The 22,968-nt window shown below is 41.8% G+C and overlaps 1 long non-coding RNA gene across 1 annotated transcript in view; it reads right to left on the bottom strand.

Moving 5' to 3' along the window:
• Nucleotides 1-215: 215 nt before the first annotated feature.
• LOC123582321 overlaps nt 216-22,968 on the bottom strand; it is a 48,920-nt gene continuing 26,167 nt past the window's right edge. Inside the window, exon 3 of the long non-coding RNA XR_006704316.1 lies at nt 216-292. This is a non-coding gene — a long non-coding RNA (uncharacterized LOC123582321). The remainder of the gene's footprint in view (nt 293-22,968) is intronic.

Below are 22,968 nucleotides of genomic sequence, written 5' to 3'. Positions count from 1 at the left end.
GGGGCTCAAACTCCCAAACCACAAGATCATGACCTCAGCCTAAGTCAGACTGAGCCACCCAGGCGCCCCGACAAAAATTAATTTTAAGATGTTCTTTATTTCACTTAGTTAACATATGATAGAGAGAGAAAAGTTATATTTTATGTTAACTAGAGGAAATAACTTATATATTGTGTTAACCCAACCCCTTTTATCTATTCTATCCCATTCTGTTACCTGAGTATCTTTCTGCTCCTTGGACCAAGTCTATATCCTGAATGTATTTTGCTTTCTCATCTCTGTCTTTATGGACCTGGAAACAGTGATAAATGTAATACAAATTACAAACCTATTTTTTCCACAGTTATTCAGCTTTTTCTTGTATATTGGGTCACACAATCACAAGTCTTGGGTCTTAAAAACTAGGCCAGAATGGTGAAAACAAATCCATGAAATCAAAGATTCTGCATTTGGTTGTGTATTTGTACCTGTCAGTTTTTTGATATCCCATTATGTTGTCCCCTGATTTCAAAAACAATACAGTGTATAGGAAATGGAGAAAAGGGGCATTGGGCCACGGGAATACTCAGATGCTCCAGACTGCTCCAGCTTTCCATTCCTACCTTTAGAATCTCGAAAAATACCCAAAGCCTATTTAATACTCCATATGTATCTGACATGCAAAAGGACCTTGAAGGGTTTTGAAATTTGGATATCTAAAGCACCACACTCTGATGTCCCCCAAAGCTAACAGGAATAGTACACAAACTTTTGCCAGGGATACACTGAACATGATTCTAATCAAGCAAGGCTAGTTAGGCTAGTAATTGACAAATATGAGACATCTATGCATTTGCTCCAATATTTGACTTATAGGCTGGTACAGTGCACCCCACAGCAGACACTTAAAGTAGGCAGTTTAAATAGCTGTCCACGTGATCTAAGGAAAATAATACCGTGCCACAGATTATAGCGGGAAGGCGCCGAGGGGTAGGAAACAAAGTGTTTCGCTGGAATAATCCAATCTATGGAGAGAAAATCCACTAGTTGATTACTCAGTTCATTGATTTGGTTATTGCCATGCTACGCCAAACAAATGGACAAGATCAACAGCAGGCGTGCAGCTAGATTCCAGGATTCAAAGGCAAATGAGTTAAGGCACTTCTTTTCCACAAGCCCAGAATCTAATGGGGATATCTATAAAAGAAAGAAAGGAAGGGAATAGGGAAGGAGATAAGGAAAGAGGAAGAAAGAAAAAGGGAGACAGAAATAGAAGGGGGAGGGAGGGAGATAGAGTCCACTTGGGTAGTTAAGGAAAGAGGAGATGATTATTTTTAAAAGGTTCTACAAAGATGTGTCAGCCTTCATTCACCCAAAAGACAAAGTGATAGAGGCATCTGGGCCATGGAACACTTGGGCAAGATATTTGCATTTTCTATTCTATGAACTAGAACTTGCTGTCTGAATCTACTTTCTAAGTAATACAAGGAAGGAAGACTGTCAAATTAATATAACATTCCTTAAAAACAGAAAATACATTTTAGGGGCACCTGGGTGGATAAGTCAGTTGAGTGTCCAACTCTTGATTTTGGCTCAAATCATGATCTCAGGGTCGTGGGATCAAGCCCCACATCAGGCTCTGTGCTGAGTGTGGGGCCTGCTTAAGATCTCCCCCCCTCTTCCTCTCTCTCCCTCTAAAAAGAAAAAGAACGAAAATACATTTTAATAACCTAGAATATTGGTTCTCAATGTGTGAGCTCCTGACCAGCAGCATGAACACCGCCTGGCAACTTGGTAGAAATACAGATTTGTGTCTTTCAGCCATGGATTCAGAAACTCTGAGGCTGGGGCAGCAACATGTATTTGAAGATGCTTTTCAGGGAATTCTGATGCTAAAGTATGAGAACAGCGGCCCCAGAGCAAGCAACTTCAAATCATCCTGTGATATGCTTTCTCCATCTCACCAGCCAAGGTAACTAAAACGTTCCTATGCCTAATTCATAGAAATGTATTCTACTGGTGATTCCTACCATATGATCTCACTCATATGCAGAAATTAGGAAACAAAACAGATGAACATAGGGAAAGGGAAGAAAAAAAAGAGAGAGGGAAGGAGGCAAAGCAGAAGAGGCTCTTAATGATAGAGAACAAACAGGGTTGATGGAGGGAGGTGGGGGGGGGATGGGCTGATGTGTGATGGGCTAAGGATACTAAGGAGGGCCCTTGTGATGAGCACTGGGTGTTATACGTAAGTGAGGAATCACTGAATTCTACTCCTGAAACGAATACTGTACTGTATATTAACTACCTAGAATTTAAATAAAAAATTGGAGGGAAAAAAAGAGAAATGTATTATACTAGTGATTCCTAAACTTCTGTCCATGCATAGCATTCATACCTGCCTTGACAAAACTTTTCACTGATTCCCAGCAAAATGAGATAAATAAAATAGCCAGGAGTTTTTTATGAAGCTAATTCTTTTATTCATTGGATAAATTTAAAGGCCTTTATTGTGAGATTATATTCTTCCTACCTTTTTACTGTTAAATCTTCATTCTTTTTTATGGAATAATGGTATTAAAACAACACTGACTCTTTTTTTTTTCCAAATAAACTTAATTCACAAAATAGATTGCAGCCAATGTTGGTCTTCAAAATGTTGTTGTTATTGTTTTTAATGTATTGGTCCAAAAATCCAAACATCTGTAAACCAATGAAATTTAAAGGATATGCATAGCTTTACCAGAAAAAAAATGTCATGTGAGTGTATTTTTCTACCTGAAGTCAATAATGTTTTACTAAGATCTTTATCTATCTGTATTCCAAAAATGTCTAAATTAAGTTTCAGAATCATAAAACCAAGTTTCAGTGGTACATAAATTTAATAAATGTCCACCATCTCTAATGATTTTTATTCTAGGATTACCATTTTTTTTATTAACTGTCATTTGGAGGAGTTCTTATTTGTGAAATACATATGTAACAATATCTCCTCTGGATGTATGTGTGTGCAGGGGTATGTGGTAGCTTTTTGAGATCCCCCAAGCACCTTGCTGAGAGAATAGAAAGGGTGAGTAGAGAGAGTATCATAAATAAACTATTATTATTTATAATGTACATTCTTCATTCTCATGCACTAATGCACAATGTTATTTATTAGTGTAATCACTGTTGCAAGAATTGTTATTATTATTTCATGACATAAAACTGAAAATGGAAATTGGAAAATAGGAAGAGAAAAATACATTCTATCTTGAGGACATGTGAGATTTACTATACCTAATCTGCACATAGACAAACCATATTTATTTCTATTACAATACCTTATTCATCAATGTATTAAATCTCCTCCTACTCCAGTAGCCATTGAAGAATTAGACCACCAGAACACAAACCTCTTTCCTTCTTGTCATCTCCCACACCCTTCCCCTCATTTCTAGTCTTATAACCTTCCTAGTCCCACATTTCAACCCATCGAGCCTCAGATAACTGCAAGGCAGAGTCGGCTACTTCTGCAGACCCAAATGGTTCAGGGGTTTCTGGGGATTAAAAAATTCTGAATGCATCAGCTCAGATGTCTCCATCCCAAATTTCAGAGTCCTCCTTCCTCCTACTCAGGGTCTGGGTCTTGACCTGGTGAGGGAAACCTGCTGGGCTGTGAATTCAACCTTCTCTGGAGATCCACAGTTCATATAATTAAATACCGAGCCATCTCTTCAACCTTCCTGCCCTCTGGCTGCAATAGTCAAGAATACACCTACAGGGGCACTTGGGTGGTTCAGTTGGTTTGGCATCTGACTTAGGCTCAGGTCATGATCTCATGGTTCATGAGTTGCAGCCCTGCATTGGGCTCTGTGCTGACAGCTCAGAGCCTGGAGCCTGCTTCGGATTCTATGTCTCCCTCTCTCTGCGCCTCCCCTGCTCACACTCTGTCTCTCTGTCTCTCTCAAAAATAAATAAACATTAAAAAAAAAAAAGAATATTTATACCTACCAAGGAGGACCTCTAGCCTTCACTAGTCAGTGACTTAAACTGGTCATTGATCGTCCTCAGTCTTTCACCAGGGCATCAATAGCCCCCAGCAAGAGCTATTCAAATACAAGACCTTATCATTACCGCTTTCCCCAAACCCTTCCTGTGCCTGAGCTATTGAACCACCAGTGTTCTCTCTTACCCCTGGCCAAGTTCTAATGATTGCACAATTCCAGCAGGCCAAGGGCTAGCATGACTCCACGTGCCATAGGCAATGGGCCTTTCATTGTTCTCAATTTTCTCAGAGTCTGCTTCTTAGAAACCTTTGTGTCTCAACTGGCTTAAGTCAGGTCCCCTAGGAAACAGATGCTGAAACAGCAGATTTCCATGCAGAAAGCATACAGGGAGTGCTCTCCTGAAACATACCTGCAAGGGACTGAGGAGCAGAAACGGGCAGAGGGAGACGTTGTTGGGGGCAGGGGGGAGGGCAGAGATCTTGGCATGTCACACAGGAGCTCTGAAGTTGGGATGGCTCTTAAGAGTTGACCCACCTTTGGGGCAAGGGGACGGGGCCTTTGTACCCCCACATCAACTAGTCTTGACAGTGAATGAGGCAGTTCATTTTGGGGGAGAAACTCAACTATGGGCTCTCAGCTGGCAACATTCCTGGCAGCTGGGAGAATGTGTGCCTAGTCCTGAAGGGGGCATATGAGCAGTGTATGTACCCAAGGGTCCACTTCATCCTGGGAATCAAGAACCAGGACGATGCAAATGACACAGAGGGCCAGCACTTCCCAGCCTGGCATCTGCTGATTTCTGCAGCCTCATCTGCCACAGTGCCTCCACTCAGACTTCTTTAGCCAAACCAGTCTACCAGGGACACCAATACTCCAGGTATTATGTGAACTAAATAATTCACAAACATTACTGCCCCTTAGCCTTGGCTCAAAGCTTACCTCCTGCCTGCTTTCCCTCCTGCCTCCTCACTGATTCTCTTTTGACCCAAGCCCCGCCTTTTCCAGGAAGTCTTACTGGTGGCTTCAGCCCACACTGCCCTCCTGTGAGTTGATGGCTAACACCCTGTACTCATCATGTGAACACTGACAATACCCTGCATCCACAATTCACTATTTTTATGTGCATTTTCCCTGACCTCAACCAGACCTGAAGTTCTGCTCCTGGCTAGGATACAACCTTGTACAGTGAATGAGTATGTCTCTGAGACTCAGTTACTCTGTTTGTGTTAAGCCTGAAACTTATTAACTTATTACTTTAGTGAATATCTGAGCACCTACTATGTGTTGAGCCTAACAACAGACTGTTTCTTCAAGAGCTGGGAGGTGACCTTGTTTAAGGAATCTTTAGCTCAGCATGTAAAAGAGTAAACCAATGGACATGCCTCAGCCTTAGGAAGAGGAGAAAACAGGTACAAGGTAAGAGAAAGGTAGATTCTGGGGAAAATGGACCTGGCGGTGAGCAAAGTCTAACCCCTGACTCCATACCCACCTTCTTCCACTGTGACTCTCTCTGAAATTCACTGCTTACACCTGATGTCCACAGTTCCTAATTTTAACCCAATTCTCCTGACTCCCCAAGGACATTCTTCTCCTCTCCAAATATAAAAAAGACTTCAGGAAAAACAGCAAAAATAAAAAATTAAAGTCAGTGAGGAGGAAAAAGTAACTTTGAGAGTTTGTCTTTAAATCTGTGCTAGTTCCTTTAGATTTTAGGGCCCCGAGGCAACGACCATTCTTTAGTCTTAACTTACTTTAAGCACCCAGCTCCCCCACAGGTGTTTGTCTTGTTGGCTTTTAGAATTGTGCCCTTAGAATGAACTTCTCCAGGGCTGGGGTAAATAAACATCCCTCTTCTATGAGATCATGTCTCTTTTTCATAAAGTATCTTTGTTCTGTTCTCCTGTTGTGGCTAAATGTGTGCTTTCTCGATTTTGCAAATGGGAAGACCCTGGAGAAAGGAAGCGTGAGGAGAGAGGGGACGGGTAGGAGGTTGAACATAAAAATGCGGCAAAGCACAAATCTTAGCACAGCCCTGTCCAAACGTCTGCCAGAGGCTCCTCTGGAAAGAAGTACATACTTCCAAGATGCAGACTTTCAATCCCCACATGAGGGAATAAGGTCAGCCAAATCTGCCCACTTCAGGCTAAAGACCTGTGTCTAAGAGGCAGTCACTATAACCCCCACCTGTTCCCAAGTCTCCATGGATCTGTCTCCTCCCTGCATCACTTCATCACTGAGCCACTCCTTCCTGGGGTCTTAAAGTAAACCCCTCTAGGTGAGACCACAACAACTACATACAGTGCCCCATCTTCATTCCTGACTGCTCTACCCCCAACTCTTTTACTGTCCAGCAGTGTCTGGCCTGTGGTCCCTCGCTTCTGGACCCAGGAGCACTCCAGGGTCTAGCTCCGGCTTTGTTCCTGAACACAGTCTTCTTTGCAGTCCAAGAATGTTCAGGTCTCCTCCATGTACACATTACCAATAACAGCTATTGACCACTGAGGCTTCTAGAATTAGACAATGTGCTCATCAGCAGATGAACCAAGGAGAGAAGAAAAGATAGCAAGGCTTCTTGATAACATGGAGTGGCCATTTCACCACAAGGACACACAGGTTGCTGGAATTACATCATCCTGATGAATGACGCATGTGCTCTGCCAGGAAGGTTTCAGGGTCAACTCCTTTTCCCCAATCTAGGTTCTGAACTTCCGTGCTTCTCCATAAGCTAGTCCTTCCATTCAAACTTCCCTGTTAGACAAAGCAGAGGTATGAGCCTAAGCAAGCCTTCACTTCTCTGAGTCTCAGTGTCTTTACCTAGAAAGTGAGGATAGTGAATCAGCTCCTCTCTGTGGTCCCTCCAGCTCTTTGTGCATGAGATTAACATATGGGCCTCATACACATGCTTCTTTACAGTTTCAGGGTCATCAACTAGAACATCCAAACTCTCCCTCTGAATAAAGTTTAGTTCATGTTTTTCTGTATTTATTTATTTATTTATGAGAGAGAGAGAGGCAGAGAAAGAGGGAAAGAGAGAATCCCAAGCAGGCTCTGTGCTAACAGCAGGGCTCAATCTCTCAAACTGTAAGATCATGACCTGAAAGCAAGAGTTGGATGCTTAACCAACTGAGCCACCCAGGTGCCCCTAAAGTTTAATTCATGTTTAATTCTGCAGTGGACTCCCTGTACAGGTTGGTAACTGGTCCAATTGGAAATAAAGACAGCACCTTTCAAGTAACAGCTAATCGGTGGTCACTCTAGAGAAGAGGAAGAGGTTTGCCCTGTTCATCAACATGCTTCAATAATAATGACCTCCACTAAATCATTCATGGTGCTTTACACACACGTCATCTGAATCAAACCCAACAAAGTCAGCTTTAGTCTCTCCACTTCCTGGAGAAGGAAACTGTGGGTAGAGGAGCAGGACTTTGACATTAACCTTCATGCTCTTTTGACTCTGCCATGCCTGCCTGTGTAGAGCAATGAGTAAAGGATCATACCAGCATGGTTAGGACATTATGGACACATAGCTACTTTTTAGCCATAGTAGCTTTGTGTTTTACCTACTGTTTAGGCATCATATCCTCTTCCTATTAATATAACAAAATCTGCTCTTATTTTTGGTATAAAATTTTTATTGTTTCACTGGTTTTCATTGATGTATTTCCCTCTGTGTCGAATGCTTAATAAGTAGAATAAAATTCCATTACAAAGTCAATGAAAAAATTAACACCTATAAGTGTTCCCAGACTTTACAAGGTGTTATGCTTCAAGGGGAAATTTGAGTCATGGCATATTTAAGTATATGCAATGATGAATAGGTCTGACTGTTCTCTTGAAATTTCTTTAATTCTGCTAGTCTCTCAAAAGAGACTCCCAGTACCCAGACACTGTCACTTTTCTCCTAGACCACCCAAGAGTGGCCGTGTACCACACCAGCCTGTCACCCTGCAGCTTATTATGACAGATCCCACAACCCATTCGGGCCAGCCAGTCCTTCTATCAATCTGTCCCTAAATATATTAGGCAGTCCATAAATGAAGCCCGCATGATTGCTATTCAGTTGACATGAAGCAGATATTCCCAACTTATCCTTTTTATTTTTCTCTCTACAAGTCTTTAAAAAACTAAACAAATTCAGAAAAGTACAAAGCAAAAACATAACAATCACCCAATTTCCACCAACCTAGAGTTGGCCACTATTAATGCATTGTGTTGACTTCCAGGCTTCTCCTAGGTTTTTTTAATTTAAAAAAAACACTCATTTTCAGAAAAATGCTACAAACCTACTATAAAAATGTAACGAATGTAGGGGCGCCTGGGTGGCTCAGTTGCTTGTGTCCAACTTTGGCTCAGGTCATGATCTCATGGTCTATGGGTTCAAGCCCCGCGTCAGGTTCTGTGCTGACAGCTCAGAGCCTGGAGCCTGCCTCGGATTCTGTGTCTCCCTCTCTCTCTCTCTGCCCCTTCCCCACTCACCCTCTGTCTCTCTCTCTCTCAAAAATTAAATAAATAAATAAATAAATAAATAAATGTAAAAACAACGTGGAAAAAGAATGTAGAAACAAATATTGTACAACAAAGAATGTAGAAAATATAAAGCCAAAGTTTGAAATAAAATCAAAATCCCACAGCCAGGAATAACTGTTCATATTAAGTTAAAATGATCACACATGTCAGGGTGCCTGGGTGGCTCAGATGGTTGGGTGTCTGACTCTTGATTTAGGCTCAGGTCATGATCTCACATTTCGAGAGTTCAAACCTTGAGTCATGCTCTGCGCAGACAGGGCAGAGCCTGCTTGGGATTCTCTCTCTCTCCCCCTCTCTCTGCCCTCTCCCACTCATGTTCTCTCTCTCTCAAAATAAATAAACTTTAAAAAAATCTGAAGATTGCAGGATTTTTTTAAGCTACTTATTTTGATACAAGTTTCTCTTCACTCCCTGCTATTTGCTATGAGAGATGAAGACTTTCATATTCTCACATATCTTCCTATCCTCTCCCCTCTTCCTGATATTTGCTAGTTACATTATAGTTTCTACACTGTCCATGTTAACAACACTCACATTTTGTTCTTTATACATAATTCTCATAGCTGTTTAACATGAATTCTACATTTATATGAATTTAGTGTTCAACACAGTATTTTCTAGGGTTTCTACATTCCTGCATTCTGCATTTTGATTCACACATTAAGTGGCTGGCTTTAACTGCATGTAGTTTTTTTTCCCCAAGAAGCTCATACAGGTACTGAATTCTTTAAATTCTTCTGTTTCCCTGTCAGAATGGCTAAAATTAACAACACAGGAAACAACAGATGGTGGTGAGGATGGGGAGAAAGAGGAACCCTCTTAACACTGTTTGTAGGAATGAAAACTGGTGCAATCACTCTGGAAAACAGAATGGAGATTCTTCAAAAAGTTAAAAATAGAACTACCCAATGATCCAGCAATTGCACTACTAGGTATTTATCCAAGGGGTACAAAAATACAGATTCAAAGGGGCACATGCACCCCAATGTTTATAGCAGCACTATCAACAATAGCCAAATTATGGAAGGAACCCAAATGTCCATTGACTGATAAATGGATAAAAAAGATGTGGTATGTGTGTATATATATATATATATATATATATATATATATATTATAATATAATATATATGTGTGTGTGTGTATGTGTATGTATATATATATCACATCTTTTTTATCCATTTCTTCTATTTTATCATATATATATATATATATATATATATATATATATATATATATAATGGAATAGTACTCAGCCATCAAAAAGAATGAAATCTTACCATTTGTAATCACATGGATGGAACTAGAGTAGATTATGCTAAGCGACATGTCAGTCAGAAAAAGAAAAATAAAAGACCATATGATTTCACTCATATGTGGAATTCGAAAAACAAAACAAATGAATATATGAGAAGTAGGGTGCAGAGAGGAAGGGAAACAAACCATAAGAGACTCTTAATGATAGAGAAGAAACAGAGGGTTGATGGAGGGAGGTGGGTGGGGGATGGACCAAATGGGTGATGGGTATTAAGGAGGGCATTTGTTATGATGAACACTGGGTATTATATGTAAGCGATGAATCACTAAATTCTACTCCTGAAACAAGTATTACACTATATGTTAACTAACTAAATTTAAATAAAAATTTGGAAAAATAAATAAATGAAATACAATAAATTCTTCTGTGTTTCAAATTCCCTTTACACCTGAACATCATCTTAGACAGGTAAGAGGGTTCACAGTCAAACGTTTCCCTAGGAATATTTTAAAGCTCTAGTTCCATTGTCTTCTGCCATTAAAAACTGTGGGAAAACCTAAGACCAGCCTAGTTTTTTTTCTCCTTGTGAAGGACTTGCCTTTTCTCCCTAGATTCCTAAAGAATTGTTTCTTATTATTGAGTTTTAGCTTCTTAACTAAAACGTCTTAGTGTTGAGCTTTATTCTTTTTTTTTTTTATTTTTTTTAACATTTTTTATTTATTTTTGAGACAGAGAGAGACAGAGCATGAATGGGGGAGGGGCAGAGAGAGAAGGAGACACAGAATCGGGAGCAGGCTCCAGGCTCTGAGCCATCAGCCCAGAGCCCGACGCGGGGCTCGAACCCACAGACCGTGAGATCGTGACCTGAGCTGAAGTCGGACGCTTAACCTACTGAGCCACCCAGGCGCCCCATGTTGAGCTTTATTCTTATAATTTTTCTAGAACATAGTATGCCCTTTGGATTTGTATACTCAGTGTTATCTTTGAGAAAACAGGTTCTTCATTATTTCCCTGAATATTTCTTTAGAGCCACCCAATACTTTTATGTTGATTTGTTTTCTTGCATTTTACATCTATTAGTTTCAATTCGATTGCTTTAATTCTTACCCTTTTAATTACACTTACCTAGATTGCCTCAAGTCTTTCTTCTATATTAATAATTCAAATTTCAGCAATGTTTAAATGTTGTTCTTTGCTATTCCCAGTTATTAGTTCCATAGTGATATCATTTAGTTCTTGAACTGAATTCCACAGGTTTCCATAACTCCTTGATTGCACGCTATTGTTTTACTATGTTTGAGTTACCAATTTATTATATTTGTTCTCTTCTAAAGTCAAATTGTTCTATAACACAGATTGCAAAGCATTTTCTTCTGTTCCTTATGTTTTTTTCTAAAACAGAATCTGTGTAATATACTTCTTGCTTATTGACTTTGGTTTGTAGTTTGTTGTGTCTTCTGCTGTAGAAGGTTTGCATTCCTGCCATGCCATTTATATTTTGTTCATGCTCGACAGCCCTGAATGGACTTTCTAGCTGGTCTGTTGTAGTGGGCTGACTTCTTGGCACTCTTCCCACTGTAGCTGAGACCAGTTTAGTTTCCTGTCCAAAACACAGATGGGAGAGCTCACCTGAATTGGTGGGTAGAGCAGCTTTGGTTAGAAAACTTAATCCTGCTCTCTTCCACCATCTTGATATCTCTACTGTCCAAAGGGCCACCCTCTGGCAATGTGTGTATCTTGTTCCCATTGCTAGATGACAATGCATGTCAGTGGGTTTCTCTAGTTCCATGCCTAACCAAGGAGCTACCTATGCCCCTTTCTTTCAGGATTCATTCCCACTATTTCTCAGTCAGATGAAGAAAAATAGAAGGTCGGTTTACTCAGTTTCCCTCTTTTCAAATTGGGATTATTCATGAGATTTCTCAGAATTTTATTGCCTCTGGCTTATCCAGTCTGGCTTCTAGAGAGTCCAGGGCAGCCTGGGATTCTACTCTGTTCCAGCATCTTTGGAGTGTCTTCACAGTGGCTAGTTTCTTTAACCTTATTGATATATACTATGTCTCTTTCCTCCTTTGGTTACTGTATTCTTGTTTGTTTTTGCTTTTACAGTTTTTCCTTATTTCATTGGGTTTTGGGGAAAAGATGCATTGTGAGTCTACCATGTTAACCCAAAACATGTAAATTTCTCTAGACGTTGTTAAATTGTACAACATACTCCCACACGCACCCAGGGTTGTGAGAAGTTTCTGGCATGCTGGCTGTACCTATTTCCTTTCTGTCCTCCTCAAGAATGCATATAAGGAAAGCAAATGAGAGCCACCCACTCATTCAGTAAATACTACTCTGTGAGCAACTACTCTATGGTACACACTGTGCCAGATGCTAAAATGTATCAATGAGGAGAACAGAACACAGTCTGAACCACCATGGAGCTGAAATCCTCGTGAAGCAGGCAAACATTAATCAAAGAATCACACAAAGTTAAAATTATTTTACGTTTGTAAGATGAAAAGAACACTGTGGATGGATTGGTGGTCACAGTGGTCCACAGTGGACCACACTGGTGGTCACAGTGGATGTGTTTAATGCCACTGAACTATATGCTTAAAAATGGATGGGGCGCCTGGGTGGCGCAGTCGGTTAAGCGTCCGACTTCAGCCAGGTCACGATCTCGCGGTCCGTGAGTTCGAGCCCCGTGTCAGGCTCTGGGCTGATGGCTCAGAGCCTGGAGCCTGTTTCCGATTCTGTGTCTCCCTCTCTCTCTGCCCCTCCCCCGTTCATGCTCTGTCTCTCTCTGTCCCAAAAATAAATAAACTTTGAAAAAAAAATGGCTAAGATGGGGTGCCTGGGTGGCACAGTCAGTTGAGCATCCAACTCTTAATTTCAGCTCAGGCCATGATCCCGGGGTCGCGAGATCCAGCCCCATGTCAGGCTCCATGCTGAGCATAGAGCCTATTTAAGGATTCTCTCTCTCTCTCTCTCTCTCTCTCTCTCTCTCTCTCTTCCCCTCTCTCTCTCTCTCAAATAAAATAAATAAATAAATAATAAGTGGTTAAGATGGCAAATTTTGTTATGTGTACTTTACCACAATTACTAAAAATGAGAGTAAGTGTTATGAGAGGGAGAAAAACAGTGCTATGAAAGCAGAGAAGAGGGTAGGTCAGGAGACCCTTCCCTGAGGAAGAAATGATCAAACTGAAATCCAAATGAACAATAGGATGGAAGTTATTATAGGGATAACCTTGAAACCACTCCAATTTATAAAAAAGATAAATCATTCACAAATGTTGGTACTTTATTATTGGTATGGCAGGATAATATATTTGAAATATTAACCAATATTTTTTCTCTGTATCCCTTTTCACCTTTCTATCCTTCTCCTCCTGCCCACCCCCAAGCATCTAGGTTAGCCTGGACTTGTTTTGTGGGGAAAAGGGAGGCAGAGAGACACAACAAGGAGAAAATCAAACAGGCTTCAAGATTCATCCCAGATTTTGGTTTTCCCAAAAGACCAGACATTAGGTGAAACAAAGAGAATTTGGGGTACAGGTTTTTTCTTTTAATTTTATTTTTTTAATTTACATCCAAATTAGTTAGCATATAGTGCAACAATGATTTCAAGAGTAGATTCCTTAATGTGGGGTACAGGTTTTTAGAGATAAATCATGAATAAAAGAGCAAGGCTCCCTCCCACTCCTAAATTTGGAAGAATTTCCCAAGCTGGAAGTAGAAAGCCTCAGGGGAAGCAATGAGATCATAGAAGCTGAGGATGCAGAGAAAGGGGGGCCTACTTTGGGCCAATCCCAGGGAGCTACTGAAATCCCCAGGCAGGGTTGAGATGAGGCATCAGAGGGCAGGGAAGAGGCTCCCCATTCTTAGGGAAGAACTCTGGGAGGCAGCAAGATTCAGAGAAGGAAGAGATGCCTGGTGTTTCTGGGACAACTAGACAGGGCCACAGCAGCCCCACAGAGTGGGACAAGGCAATCTCTATGCCCCTAAAGGCACAGGAGGTAGGTGAATGAGCTAATGAATCTGAAACTTACAGGAGAGAGGGTGGATGTCTCCTTGGTAACCTGAGTGAACTGATAACCAGGGACCAGATGAGTAACGGACTTCTCAACAGGTGTCCATGGCCCAGATGACATCCAGGGCTTACAAGATTGCCTCTGTGGACACACCAGTGTCTTCACGTCACCCTCTGCCCCCGGCCGCACCACCAACCCCAGAATTAGACACACAAAACAACTAAAGGAAGTTTCTGTCATCCTACCAGAAGGAGGGAACAAAATGAAATGAGAGTGACTCAGGAGGATGAAGCGAGCTACAGTTTGGGCTGCCTGATTTCCAGGCTGAGATCCACAGGAACAGCAAATGTTCCCTTATTTACTCCTTACAGTTCCCAGTTTACACCCGTGTGTCATGGCATGAAGATTTAGAATCACTAATGCAAATGTTCGCGGCTGGGACAGTGCATTAGTCAAGTCCAGGACATCAGCCATGAGCGAGGGCCAGCACTGGGCCACTCCAACAAAGGGATCTGAGAAAGTCAGTTACAAGCCCTGATGCAAGAACCGATCACCCTGCCCTATTGTTTCACACACTGGCTGCTTCTTTCTTGTCACTTTCCATTTAGAAATTTGATAAATCTGATCTATTGCTTAATGACAGTGATAATGACTTCATTTGAGGTTTTTTAATCTCCTGCTGAATAGTAAGCACTGAAAACAGCACCTGGTACCTAGTAGGTCCACAATAAATATATGTTAAATGAAAGACTGCATTTTCAAATCTTCGATCTAGAATGTCTCAAAGTAAAGAATTTATATGAATCTCAAATGGCAGCCAGGAGGCCTAAGTTTAACAGCTTGACCAATTCCATGAAATTCTGGATTTAGCCAAAGACAGCCTGATGCTGTTAGATAACTTGGCTTAATTTTTAAGACTCAACAATTCAGATCCAGCTGAGTCCTCATTGCAAGAATATTCTCAACATCTGGAATGCAGAATACTTAATTGATCGTTCTTATCAATACCCAGTTGACTAGAAGCCTGGAGGTTAGAACCTGCCACTTTTAAAATATTATACTAAGCTATTTAAGCCTTTAAATGTTGCGTTAAACTCACAATATGGGAGTAACACTGTGTTGAGTGCTGAGAGCCATCTGTATGGGGAGAAAGCTGTGTTCCAAATAGTGTGGTTATGCCTCCCTCTCGTGGTGAAATGCCATAGCATCTGAAACATTTTTGGGAAAACCTTCCCACACGGCTAACTAGTACTGCCAGTAATAAATGTGTACTGACCATCTTCTGTGACTTTGTAAATGTTACAGATGTTTTTTACTTTATATTTAATCTCCGTAACAACCCAACTTTCACAGATAGTACTAATATCCCCAAATTACAGATGCAAAAAGTGAGGCTCAGATAAAGTTGGTATGCCCCAATTCACTCTAGAGGTCATAAGAGTGTATCCAAATCCAGGTGAGTCCAATTCCAAAGCCCATACTCTCTCCTATATTATTATTATCAATAATAATTTGTTCAAAGTTTTATCTCTGGTGTCTTACATGTAGTGGATACTCACTAAATGTTTGTTCCATGGATAAATGACAGAAGTAGCAGTTGCAACTTTGCAACAGAGTATATATCACCTGTCAAGTGCCTGCCATGCACACATATCATTTGATTGTGCAGGGCAAAGTTAAGACTTGTTCTGATATAGTTTTCAGGTCATTATTGAAAAGCATTTAAGTACTATCTTTATACAGATATATGCGTTCATCACATAATAAGTATTAAGAACCTACTACGTGCTAAACATGGTTCTGGCTGTGGCAAGGCTTCAATAATTTGAGTGATGTCCCTAAAGGCTCGTAGCCGTTGTGCTGCCTTTCGCTTCAATTCTCTAAGAGCTGAAACTGGACTGCAATCCTGCATCTATTTGCTGTGTGGTGTTTTGGAGCATGGGTCTTGATAATTAGCATTCTAGATTATCTAAATTACTTAATAGTAGTATGTAATAGCTTTAAAAGAAAAAAAAAAAAAAAGAAAAGGGTGGAGACTGTGTGTTATGCTTTTGAACTGCACTCATCAAAACAGCCCTGGCAACACTGTCAGTATTTGTAAATCTGACCCTCCCACAGTTTTTGTAACTGTTAAGGGAGCCCAGTTAGAAATGGTAAAATGTAGGATTAAAGCATTAAGACCCCAAAGCTACCACCTGTTTCCCACCTTAATGAGCCACTCCACAACGAAACATTCAGGAAACATGAGCAGCAAATGGGAAATTTGAGGCAAGAGCAATCTGAGTATCTATCCAATATATATTCCATTCAATTCAAAAACGAAAATATTTAAGTGTATGTTACTGAACCAGCAAGAAATGCAAGTCATTAAATTCCTATTTGTAAAACAACAAAGAAACCAAATAATCACTAAGATCCCTTTCATCTCCAGAATATTCTGATTGAAATTAGATGAAAATTGCCTTTCTGTTTTCTTTTCCCTGAGATCAGAGAATCCATGCTAAGCATACCCCACCGTGTTCCGAAATCTCAATCTCTTTGTTACCGCCAATGTATTCATTCAATCAACAAAGATCTGTTGAATAATGCTGTGTGCACTAGCCTAATATAGCTTTGGGGTTGGGTTTGAAATGGAAGGAGAGCTGACATCATTACTTCATATTCTCCCTTCAGCCATCAGCTCTTTGACATCCTGGATGTTTCTTTCTCTCTTACAGTAGGTAAGCACCTTTCCAAAAGGCCTCCTGAAAAGTTAGAGAGGGGGAGAGAGCCAAACCATAAGAGACTCTTAAAAACTGAGAATAAACTGAGGGTTGATGGGGGGTGGGAGGGAGGGGAGGGTGGGTGATGGGCATTGAGGAGGGAACCTATTGGGATGAGCACTGGGTGTTGTATGGAAACCAATGTGACAATAAATTTCATATTAAAAACAAACAAACAAAAGGCCTCCAAAGTATGGCAGAGAGGGACAGAGAAGGAGGTGTTGGTGGGGAGTTAAACCCTAAAGGTGTTCTCCACTAAAAAGCGGCATGAGAAGGAGACAGGCCGGGAGGTCAGTCTTGTAGACTTAGTTGATCAACTGCAGGATGCACTGACCTTCCCCTTCTCAATTCTGATGTCTGAGTCTCCAAAGCTGAATCCTCCCATCCCCAAGTGTCACGGGCCTATATATAAGCTCTCTTCCTCAGAAATTGCTAAGGAGAGAATATTGCACAAAAGCCTCTGCTGTCCTCCTAGCCAGCTGGCCACAGCAGGCAGCCAGAGGCCAAGGAAGCTCATCCATGCAGAAACCATTCACTTAGGACTCACTGATGGCCCTAGGGGCTCTCCCAAGTCTTCCTGGTGGCTGTCAGGGAAGCCAGAGATTCCCACAAGACTCATGCATGGGGACAAGTGGACTGAGGGACTTGAAGACACCCTCAGGAGAGCCAGCTTGTCATTCATACCCCACAGACATAGACTTCCCATATTCCAGTCTTATCACAGCACACCTTCAGATTACTGGAATCCTAGTCAACTGCTAGCTAGGTGTTGTAATCTTTAGCAAAACTCTGACCTCTCTGGGTCTATTATCTTTCCTAAAATGACAGGGTAGGATTAGATAATATCAAAGGGCCAATCTAGCCCTAAACTTCACCTTTAAAGGAGTAAAAGTCAACTGCCATCCTAGGTAACCCCATAGTCTTCAAAACCGATGACTTTGGAAGCTGCAAATTTGCGAGCTCAGTTCCACCTTCCCACTGACTTGCCCACCAAATTGCACAAGATGTGTAATTTGCTAGATTGCTACCTACATTTTTCAAGGCCACTCTGTCCCTAAGGTTGGATTTATTACATTTCCTACTAGAGTCCTACTAAACTGGACTCTAAAGTAAAACTAGGTAAATAAATAAGGAATGACTGGGATGCCCATTGTGAACAGAAGGGCTTACTTACCTGCTGCCTGAACTCCACAGTGCTTGCCTTATTTGGGTCATTTGGTTGTGTGTCAAGATGCCCTCCTAAAGTAAACCCTGCTGACTATTTGCTTAAAACTCCACATAACCTTGAACCTGAACCATCGTTTCTTAAGCTTCAAACACATAAAATGCTTTTCTGTGGGCCTAACTGGCAGTTTTTGTTTACATTCCTTCTAACAATGGCTTTTTACTCAACTCCCATTGGAGTACAACAAGCTGTTAGTTTGTTGCACTGACAGCAAGCCTCCAGGGGCACAGCTGGATCCCAGCTTCACTTTTACAGGTAACAGCATTTCTGGGTTGTTTTTTTTTTTTGCCTCTTATCTGTAAGCCAGGCAAGGCCTCTCCCATCTCCCCTCACCTCCTCCCTCTAATTTACCTTCCCCAAATGCGGCTGCAGTCTCACTACAAGCATTAAAGTGGCTTTCTTTACTTACTTTCAATCAATATATAAAGTTTCTACTCTCTGAACATTCTTTCTGAGTTCCCCAGATTTATTGCTATCCATTCTCTTCTTATGTCTCCCAGTCCATAGCCCCTGGCAACCTTCCACAATCATACAATCTCACTAACTCTCAAGATATCCTTTCAAAAGGAGTGAAAAACTGGGGTCTCTCTTTTCAGTCAGAGATTCTAGGGTGCCTACAGGCTCGAGACTCTGAAATGTTGGGTGATTTTCCCCCTAAATATCCATCTCTGTCACTCCCAGCCCAACATTCTAAGAGGGGCCTCCTTTGCTTGCTGAGAAGCACCCCTATTTACTACACCCATGTAGGTGCAGGCCTATGCACACACTGTCCATTATCTCCCAGCCCCTGCCCTGTTGTTCGGCCAGAGCCCTATGCGCTCTCTCTTGCAATTCCACTCCCAGCATGCCACATGGCAATTATTTGCATTAAAAGAGGTTGAGATTAATTTTTTTAATCCCTGGAAATGTTTACAATACCTCCTGAAAGAAGTGGGGAATGGGTGATTGTGAGTAGTGCTTATATCCTGTAAGGACATCGTCCAACTGTAAAAACTAAGGCATCTCTCTTGGAGATAAGAGTCATAAGTGTCAGCAATGAGCAAAGTTGTCAGAGTAGTTTTGTTACCAGTAATAATGCCGATGTTTTATCTCTGACTTCTGTGTCTTATTTCTTAATTGACTCTGAACCCAGAGAAGGAAGAAGGTGGGATTCATTATCTTCCTCAAACCTCATCAAGGAAAACAAATATTAAACAGATAATATATAAATTAAAAGTTAACTGCAGACTGGGATACGTGCCATGGAGTATAACCAAGTGAGAGAAAAGTCTCAGTCCTCCTGGGTTTCTCCTCTACTCTCACTGAGCCACCACACTTACTATACTTCTGACACCAGGTGGAGGGGGGAGGTCCCCACACCAAGCATTTCTGTGACCCCAGCTGCGTGTTCTACAATGAACTCAGTAATGACACTGTCTACCCAGAGATAGTGTCAGATCCCTCAGGTGAAGGGCTCTGTCCCACAAGAATGCCCCTCCGCCCCCCTTCAGATGCCAGCTGAAAGTCCAGGCTGTCCCCTGGCTTCTAAGCCATCAGCTATAAACCAGGTCCCCACCACAGCCTCCTCCGGTTCGATTGAGGCACATTAACAAATACAGAATCAAACTAGACACCAAAGTGGCCAGGGAGGAAGTTTTCCACTGGCAATGCTAAGGGTCATGCTCGTGTTCCTCCAAACGGTCACACCCGCCCCTAGCATTTCGGGGGCTCAGGCTGTGAGTACAAAGAGAGGTCTATAGGCCACACCTCTAACAAACTAAAAGTTATAAATTAAGCAAAATATGTTCTACCCTCCTGTCAAAGCAAATACACCTTCACAAAAAGCCACAACTGCAAGTGGGCAAATATCAGACAGCTGAATTTAATTATTATTGCACATGCCTGGGTGTTCTGTTACCGGTCAAGTTTGGATGAGTCATAAAGTACAGACACATGTAATTTACAAATTACACACGAATTCCGAAATATTTATTTTTCTTGCCTTAATTTCAGCAATGCCTCTAATTATGTTGTTTAATCATACTTTCCACAAAATTTCTGTTCTATTGATGGTAGTGCCAAATTATGTGATTTTTCTTGAGTCACTGAAGTTCTTACATGATTTTCTAATTCCAATTTTGGGAAGATATTCTGCTGAGGCTATAACAATTTGAATTGTTATGAAGTCTTTAAAGCCTTTTTGATTAATATTTTCTATTTTTTTAATGTGCCTTGTACCACAAATAATAAATTGCTTATGGAACAACTCTGAAAAACACAGCAACCACTGGAGACACAGGGTCTTCCTCACTGAGATTCGAAAGTGATGGAACAGGACTGTGTAGGGTGATGTCTTTCCTAAGAGTACAGCATGGAAAGGGGGAAAAAGAGAACTTTATTTTAGAGAAAGCTGATGAACACTGCCTCAGCCAAGTGATCAAGGTCAATATCAACAATGATGAGTTGTATTGACTGCACGTACCCTTGATACGACGTGATGAAGAGGGTCCTTCACCTCTGGTCTTCCTCACAAAACCCATAACCTCAGTCTAATCAAGTTCCAGTTGAGGGACATTTGACAAAATACTCTGCCAGTATTCCTCAAAATTGTCAATCTCATCAAAAGCAAAGAGACATGAGAAACTGTCACAGGCCAGAGGTCCCTAAGGAGACATGATTCAATGTAATGAGGTACCCTGAGTGGGATCCTAGAACAGGAAAAGGACATTAGGTGTAAAAAAACAAAAAACAAAAAACAAAAAACAAAAAAACTAGGGAAAGCTGAATAAAGTATGGACTTCAGTTAATAATAGTTTCTCAATACTGCTTCATTTGTTGCGACAAATGTCCCTTAGGAATGTAAGATGTTACTACTAGGAGAAACTGGGTATGGAATATATAGGAACTCTGCTATCTTTGCAACTTTTCTGTAAGTTTAAAACTATTCCAAGGTTAAAGGTTTATATATATATATATATATATATATATATATATATATATATATATATTTTTTTTTTTTTTAATGTGATAGAATATGTCAGAAGGACAAAATGACCTCAGATGAGGGCTCCTAGCAGGAAAGGAGAAGCTAAGAAGGCACTCACCATAGAGAGGATGGTGGTGCAATCATCCCAGGGCCCAGACTGTCCTAGGAGAGACCTGTCTGGGCACAGTAGGCAGTGATTCATCTTGCTTCAGCCATCCTGACGTCTTGGACACACTTTGCAGGAAGTAGCCATGTTTATGTCACCAACAGCCATCCATAAGCCTGGGAACCTCAGGCCATTTTTGCTCTGAGCCACTTTGACTGAATCAGACTGAGTGAAGGAGCTTCCTCCCTCCCACCCAGAGCGGGAGCCATATCAAGCAACGACCACAAGGGGGAGCATGAGGCCACAAAGAGCCCCAGGAGGAGCCCTGGAAGGGGGTGTGGAAAGCAGCCGGCCACAGGAGAACCTCACTTTCGATTTTTCAGGTCAGGGTAAGGATTGTGACTGAGGACATACTAGATGTGCTCATCCATCGTCACAGCAGCAAATAAACTGCATTGCAACTCATTTTATTTTCTGAACTCTTGTGCCAGCCCCTTCACTAATAGCAGTGGTCCTTCAGGGAAAGTTTACATCACAAAGTAGCATCCAGGGGGAAGAGAGGCAGTGTTCCTGGTTGCTCATCTCCTCCACTGTTCTCCCCGCCCGGCGATGGCTCTGAACTCCCCCTTCTGACCTGGCCCACAGGTTGGCCCTGTGACACAGAAGATTCTGTGAGACATCAGCCATGTACTTTATGGCTGTCCACCTGCTCTGTTCCCGGCAACCAGCCTGCTGATTGTCATATTCCACCTTCCCTATCCCCAGGTACATGAGAGCATTCAGATCCCGTCTGCACCCCCAACCACATTCTGGACCCTCCTGTGAATAGATGGGCCAGGTCCCCATTTTCACTGCTTCTCCATGCCTAGTGGTATGAGGAGAATCTATGGGGTTTGTGACCTCCCAGAATTCATATATTAAACCCTCCCCACCTATGTGATGGCATTAGGAGGTGGGGCCATTAGGATGTGATTAGGTTTGGATGAGGTCAGGAGGATAGAGCCCTGATAAAGGAGATTGGCACCTCATAAGAGTCTTTCTCCTTCTCTGTGCTCCACCACGCATGGATCTGATGAGAAGGCAGCAGGCAGTCTGCAACTAGGAAGAGAGAACCCAACTGTGCTGGCCCCCTGATCTCAGACTTCCAGCCTCCAGAACTGTGAACAATAATCAATTTCTATTGTTGATGAGTCTCCCAGTTTATGGTATTTTGTTATGGCAGCCCAGACAGACTAAGACAGTATCTCAAAAGATCTAGGCAGAAAACGAGGCACAAAATGTCTTTATTTGAAACCCTCCAATTCAAGGAAGGAATTTTTCTCCTGTCCCGGATATTCCTCATGACCACCTGCAGCCCGTCCCCACAAAGACACACCCAACCCCACCACGGGTCCGTGTGGGGAGAGGCAGGGTGGGGTCACACAGAACACTCCTCCTCTCCTCAGGCCAGCTCATCGGCTCTGCTGCGGCAGATAGGGGTTCCTTTTACCTGTCTCTTCCTTCCTATTCCTGGAACAGGAAAGTAAATTCTTTTCTCTGTGCCACATCAAAATCCATCCTGCCTTACATTAGAGTGATATAAATCATGAACTTGGCATCTTTGTCTCACCCTATAAATTGTACCCACAGCTCTGGATGCTCTTTCCTTTAGCTATCAAATGAAGAGGGAGGACAGCTATTCTTGGCAGGTGAAAAGACAGTGCCTCAATTAATACTTTAAAAGACTTTCCCACCACATTGGTTTTCAAGAAAAGAATGCTAGAAAAAGAAAATGGCTTTAGGCTAATGAGGGCAGGTAAGAGCTTAGAGTCACTGTACTTTAAACATTTAAGAAGCTGCCCTTATTTTTTACTTTACATGCGAAAGTCACTCATTCCTGGTTATGTGGACATGGCAGGGTTGAATCCTGCTTTGCCAAATCATGACCTGGGTTGGGGACTGCCATGCGACATCAGGAGGCAGGGTGGGTGGCCATGGAATTGAAGACTGTTTGAAGGCAGCGAGCAAAGGCTCATACATATCCTGTGGGGAGGGGCAAAACTCAGGAGAGATCCAAGCAGCCACCCATCTGCAGGGTGCATTCACTTCAGGTGTGTCATGGGCTTGTGTGTATCTGAGTCCAAAGTAGCGAG

Source organism: Leopardus geoffroyi, chromosome B3 (assembly GCF_018350155.1).
Source record: "Leopardus geoffroyi isolate Oge1 chromosome B3, O.geoffroyi_Oge1_pat1.0, whole genome shotgun sequence".
Classification (NCBI taxonomy): Eukaryota; Metazoa; Chordata; class Mammalia; order Carnivora; family Felidae; genus Leopardus; species Leopardus geoffroyi.
The sequence above is the reverse complement of the archived record's forward strand: the minus strand, read 5'-3'. Positions and strand labels throughout refer to the sequence as shown.